The sequence below is a fragment of the Prosopis cineraria genome, unplaced genomic scaffold (assembly GCF_029017545.1).
Source record: "Prosopis cineraria cultivar Desert tree isolate PC_DT_omini unplaced genomic scaffold, ASM2901754v1 PC2, whole genome shotgun sequence".
Taxonomy (NCBI): domain Eukaryota; kingdom Viridiplantae; phylum Streptophyta; class Magnoliopsida; order Fabales; family Fabaceae; genus Prosopis; species Prosopis cineraria.
In genome coordinates, this window is record NW_026555333.1 from 21573174 (window position 1) to 21580080 (window position 6907).

The 6907-nt window shown below is 32.7% G+C and overlaps 1 long non-coding RNA gene across 1 annotated transcript; it reads left to right on the forward strand.

Annotated features, from left to right (window-relative positions):
• The first annotated feature begins 381 nt into the window (after positions 1–381).
• On the forward strand, positions 382–4018 carry LOC129299399 (uncharacterized). The gene is made up of 4 exons (XR_008590558.1): positions 382–1088; positions 1549–2586; positions 3442–3570; positions 3706–4018. It is a non-coding gene; the product is annotated as an uncharacterized LOC129299399 (long non-coding RNA).
• The last annotated feature ends 2889 nt before the right edge of the window (positions 4019–6907 follow it).

Genomic DNA, 6907 nt, shown 5'->3' on the forward strand with positions numbered 1-6907 from the left:
TTGGCAGGAACCTTATAGCCATTAGAAATGCCAAATTAGAATTGGGTTAATATATTAATGGATTCCATCTCGAGTTTGCTAAGTACTTAGTCTTGTCATATTAATTTTTCAATTTTATAAATTAACTATCTGAATGTACTTTGAACAATGCATATATAATATGAATAATTTAATTTAATAAAAAATATAATTTTTACAAATTACTCATCTAAATACAGTACAAATTTGATATTAAATGTTTTATAAATTTTTATTTTCATAAATATAATATTAAAAATATTTAAAAAATAAATTTAAAATGAACTGTACGGATTTTTTTTTGTTGATAAAATGAAGGGAGACGACCAGCTTTCAAGCTGACGAGGAACACCGAATGCGAACGCGTTCTCTCCTCTCCTAGCGGTGCTTCCTCATTCTTTCCTGTCGTCTTCTTCAAGCCACTGTCTTCGTTGTGCACTTCCTCAGTGTCGTCCTATGTCACCTCCGTGGGTCTTCTAATTTTGTCACTCCTCTTGTACTAGCTGTCCACTACTAAGAGCTAATGTAGCTATTCACATGTTTACGGGAAGCCTAAACACGTATTCCCTCCGAAAACTATGTTCTTTGCTTCTATTCTTCCTTTATATATGTTGTCACATTTTCATACTTGCACTTTCGGGCCAAATTCGAACCACCGCCTTTGTGGAAATTCTTCTTCCACGATGTAGTCTCAAAGACTCTGTTCGATTGCTTGGGTATTAGAGTATGCTGGTAAATCTCACACCCAATGAGATCTCGACAATTGTCACCGATAACTCTTCCACTCTACACGCTATGCTCATGATACAACTCAACGACCGAGTTAGAACCGGCAAGGGAAGTCAGTATTTTGTTTATGCATTTGAAATAGCGGCAGGAAAGAAATTTGATTCGCTCCCCAAGGTATATGTTGTTACTGTAGCAGCCGAGATGTTCCTGTTGCTGAAGTGTCAGAAAAGCGCTATAATATAGAGCATTTGAGTAGCCCCGAACTGGTGGCATTCGAGTATGAGGACTTGGGTCATGTGAGAATCAAGCAACATGTCAATCCCCTTTGTTCCTCTTTCTCCGTATGTTCTTTTGTAAACTCCAGCTATCCATTCCATTATATTTTTAACTAATTTTATTGGCATTTATGATTGTCATATAAGTAGCATGCAAGAGGTATACCAACTCAGATTTTAAAAAGTAATAACTGATATTAAAAGTCAAAAAATTGTTTTATTAGCAATTCTCATATTAGGTGTTGAGATATTGGAACAATTCTAATTTGAATGTAAAGGCATAAGTGTCAACCTAAATGACCCAGTATACGGGGAAACTCGCTAGTCATCGTTGGCTGAATGGTCATAGCACCCAACTCATAATTGGCGACTTGTTGTTTCAATTCCTACAGGAACAGGATGCATATCAATGAGACCCTCCAATAATCTATTGAAATTGGCCCCATATCATAGGAGTTTGGCTGGGCTCTTACTTTTTTTCCTTGGTATGGGATTTCGGTTTTTAAATGTTTCCATTTCTTGATAGGTACCCACACAAGATCCAAACTAGAACCAAGTCTTTAGGGATCTAACATTACTACTCATGGTCGACATCAGATGTGGTAACTTGTTTGCTTCTGTGGTAAAATCTGCTTGCAACATCTATCCTTGTTAATTATTAGTAATTAGAAGTGGTGCTTTGTATGGATGTTGTGGACTGAGGTCTGTGCCATCTATGCTGATATGATAGATAGTAAAGTAGATGTTTGCCCTCTTCTGAAGGTAACATTGTTATTTGCTTTCTATGTCATGCACTTAATTGTGTCAATGGGTTCTACTTTTAACATTGATATTCATATGATGGTATGAGTGCTAATTATTCATAGTGGAACTTTGAATCATGTAAATTGCATGGTGTTGGTATGGTGAAATTTCTCTCTTCAGTTGGCCCAACTCAATTCTACACTACAAATCAGACATACTTCATATACATTTGCATACACAAACTGTAGACTTATTCCTTTTAAATATGCCAGATACACCTTAGGAGAGATGATCATAACTAAGAAAAAATGCATTTATCTGAAATTACATGCTAATGATGCTATCCAATGAACATTTATTCTATGCATGATTTACCCTGTGCAATATATTACTGTAACATCAACATCTTGTTCACTCTTTCCCTTAATTTCTTCCCTTTTTTATAGTAGTATAGGTAGATCAGAAAGTTGAAAGTTTATTTGGTCTTTTTATCCTTATTACATTACTTTTCTATTTATACTCTCTAAAGTCTGAATTATAGTCTAAAATACAATTTACTAGATATAATCAAAGTTAGTTGTTCCTTTTGATATTTTAAAGTTTAAACTCTCTGAACTATAGCTATAACCTTGTTTTTTAAGGCATTCTTTCCATTTATGGACACTGAAAGTTGTTTCTCATAGAACTATCTGGTGCTACAAGTGTAGACATTCCTTCAACTTTCTGTTATTATGATTTAAAATTTCGATGCCGTAGCTTCAAGGGTCTTTAGCTGGTGGTGCTTCAAGGCTACAAGGTTGTTGACGTACAAATGGCTAAGGTATATGATGCCACTGTTGATTGTAATTTCACTATTTTTTTATATCAAGTTCAACCTAGTAATAAAATAATTGAGCAGACATTAGGCCACTGCTCATGCTTGCTTTCTATATTTTCATCGTTGGTATTACTAGTTTTCTGTTCCTATTTGTTGTACCTGTTTTTTGTTATGTATAAATTCAAACTTGATGATATTTGTATTTATAAAGTAAAATCTATTAAAATTTATGTAATGATAAAAAATGGGGGCATTATTTTTGGATTGGAGGTGACTTAATGTATGTTATTTTCCAGGAGCCCTTTTACTTTCCCAGCATCTTTCAGTATTTTCAGATTTTAACTACCCTTCAATCTCTGTCCCAAATCTTGGGAGCCACACTGTAAGTGTTACTCGCACTCTCACAGATGTTGGAGATCGAGGTACTTATAGTGTACTCGCCCTATTTTTTTATGATCAAAATAAATTTCACTTCATGTTCGCTCCAGCAGATTATATTTATCCCTTTTTCTTTTGTTATGTTTTTATTATTTAATTTTGTTTCTTCCTTTTCTATTCTTCTTGATTTGTTCATTTCTTGGAAGTCACGTGAACGTGCATATATACATGCAGGTATGTAGCAGCTGACATAGTCATTAATGTTGGAAATATATAAAGTTTTATCTCCATAAGATAAGAAATCTAACATTTAGAAATTGCATATCATGAGCTTCTTAACATATAATATTCTTGGTGATGTGATGGTAGTGAAAGAACTCAAGTGTAGGGTGGTAATTACGTGCTAGATTTCAAGTTTGTTTGACATAATTTGAGATGTGCATATATCCATTGATATCTGTCATGTTTGATCTTCAATAGGTACTTCTATGTTTACTCAATTTTAAACATCGACATGAAGTAAAGAAGAGCTGTATATCTAATATTGCTTCAGAATTTCCAGAGGCGTGTAAATTTTATCCAGCTGATACAAAGGATGAGCTTCACAAGGTAATTATTTCATCCAGTGTTTTCGTTGCAACATATCAAGTTTACCTGTAAGCACATATTTTCAGCATATGACGTGATATGCCCATTTTGATGTTCTAATCCATGTTTTTATGGTCTTGAATAATACAATTGCAGTTCTGATGGATCTTCAAAGGGTAGAAGCTTAAGGTTCGTCACGGCTTAGAAGTTTTGAACTGATTCTGATTGATCTCTGATATCTGAACTAACAAAGAAAAAGTGGCCATATAATTTATTTGAGAAAAGAAAAAAGTCATCGAGAGTAATAAATTTAAGTGAGATAGTTAATTATATATGTATCTAGGTTGGCGTTTTGTATATTGATATTAATATTAAAACCAATAATTCAGGTCAAACTCGACAGGTCAACTTGAATAAACCTAAAAAAAATTGGGACAAGCTTGATAGGGTTCAAACTTAGTCCAAATCCTCGAATAAAAAAGTATTTTTAAAAAATATATAAAATATAATAAATATTACATAATTCTTTAAATTTTAGATCATTTTATACTGAAATATGATATATTTGACTGCATTATTATTGATATTTTTAAAAAAATTAAAAATATTTATATTGTCATATTTTTATTATTTTTAATCTATAAAATATTTTAAAATAATATTTAAAATTTATTTTAATACTAATTTTTAGATTTTAAAACCCACTATTTTTTTAAAATAAATTTGAATATTTTACATCATTTAAGTATCTAAAAAAATATATTTTATAAATAAAAATAATTAATTTTAAAGTAAAAAATTAATTTTAAAAATAAAAAATGCAGGTTTTCACACCGCTCAAAGCTTAAATGAATTTGGGTTTTTCAAAAAGTTATGGCCTATTTGAGTTCTTGCTTGAATTATTAGCTCTCTAGAAAATAGTGATGTTGATTTTTTATATCATGCTGGGACATTATTCTGAGACTAGGAGGACGATGGAAGATATTTGCTATGTTATCATCTATACATTTTTCATAGTTTAACCCAATCTATATGTTAATTGGAAATTAAATATTACTATTTTCACTACCATCTGTATATTTGCTTCTTTTAGCAGGCATGTAATTGGCCAAAATCCACACTTTACTTTCTTATGTTTGGATCATAGGTTGTAATCATAGGGTATGTTGTTTTTCTTTTGCTAGCATTGACTATTGGTGGCTGTATATTAATTTTTTATTAATAAAAATTTCTTTATAAATATTAAAGATAATAAATTTTTTGTAGTTACATGTAGTGATTTCAATTTATTATAAAATCTATTATAATTTATGTAATGATACAAAATATAGGGACATTTGTTTTTGGATTGGAGGTGATTTAAAAATACCTATAATCCAAAAATATGCTCTCATTTTTATTTTTATTTTTGTTTGCTACTTAGAAAGCCTCTTATATTTAAACCGGTTCCAAGGCCAGCTTAGAAAGTCTTTTTTTTTTTTTTTAACTTGTTTAAAAAATCTTTTTGTACTAGTCTGTATCCCATTGTCAAGCCATCGCAATCCACGAGTAAAGAGTAATGGTCAGAATACACACGTTGAAAATCTCTTACATACACATTCCCTTCCTAGCCACTTTAGTCCCCTCCAAGCAGCAAACCACGACCCTGCTACCTCCAAATCAATTAAATCACATTTGTTTGTCCATACGCTAGACAACTAGCATTTGTTTAGGTTTGGTTGTGCCCCTTTACTATGCTCCATAGGCGAGGCTATCTCATTAAAATCCATCGCTATCACCCACAAATCCCACCATATTACTTGCTATGCCTTCTCACTTCCCCCCATAATTCCTCCCTCTGAGTATCTTGCAGGTTTGCATAAACGATAGAACAAATCCTCATCTCTTTACACAACCAAATATCACCCAAAGATTAAAAAAAAAAAAAAAAAAACACCTTGCCTCCACTATCACATGATACTGGAAACCCATTTTCTTCACAGCCAATAGTTATCATTGCCTACCTGCTACTACTATGGGATACCATAAGAGCTACAAGATCAAGTTTATGTACCCTACACTTCCCCTTAACCATGGAAAAGCACTTCCTACTTGCTTCTCCTCTACAATTTGAGGTAATTAGCTCCATGGATTTAAAATTAAAATAGTGACATACTATCCTTCCAAGCACTTAATACACCATACAATTTTTATAGGCCTTCACAGCCTACTACACTCTCTACTGCTACTTTCATATCAAGTCCTTTGTTTACCTCACACATCATCATCATATTAGTTGACTATACACAATCTGCTAGAACTTGTCATTTGAGCAAGTTAGATTTATTTAAATCAAGCTTAAAATATCCTACCATTTAAAAAAAGCTTATATAACCAAGCTTGACTTTAATCCCTTAAGCTTTTGAACTTATTTCGAGCTAGCCTAAATATCTAAATTGTTTAAATATTACTTATTTTATTTTTAATTATTTTATCTGATTTCAATTTTTAAGTTATTTTATTAATAACAAAAAAAAGGAAATTCAAGTATTCGGGTTAAGCCCCAATTGAGTTTTAGGCTTGGCCCAGATTTCTTTGACTTTATTCGAATGGCCCAAATATGCTAAGAGTAAAGAAAATCTTTTAAATTTCCAAACCTAACCCTAAAATTTTTCAAATTTATTTGAGTTGGCTCATTGGGTTTGGTCTAAATTACCACCTTGACAATCTACCCTCATTTAGATCCCTTCTACCCTACACCCCCATCACAACACTTTCCTATTCATAACCCTCTTTGCACCACTACCTTGTGAATCCCTATGCTTTGTGAGAAAATTGCTCCCATCATGCACTCTCTATGACTGCCCATTAGTAACCTCTTCAAAGGGAATATACTCTCCCTCCATTACAAGCTCTCATTCTTGCTCCAATATAGCAAACCTTGATCCCCCTACCATAACCTCTTCATTCCCCAACATTCGATGTTCGCTTCACGACCTTTGAACCACCTTCCATCCACCTGGTGACATTGTTAGAGGAACTTCCTTCAACCCTTCACTCTTAGTCCATTCTGTACAACATTTCTCTTTTAGATGATCGAGAATATCCCGTGATTTAGACATAGAAGACCAATACTCTCGTACTCCATCTGTCTAATTACTTCATCAACATCATACTAAGGCAATAAAGGTTGTGCGATGTCCACTTCAAGACATTCGTGCATACAATCCTCTACCATATAGGTAAGTGTAAGTATCAATCTTCAAATCCTTCCTTGTAGTAGAGCCAAAATTCTACAAAGTCTTCTTAACAAAGAATTAAAAATTGAAGTATAGAAATCTTACCCAAACAGTTGAGGATCGAATCCATCCCACTATCT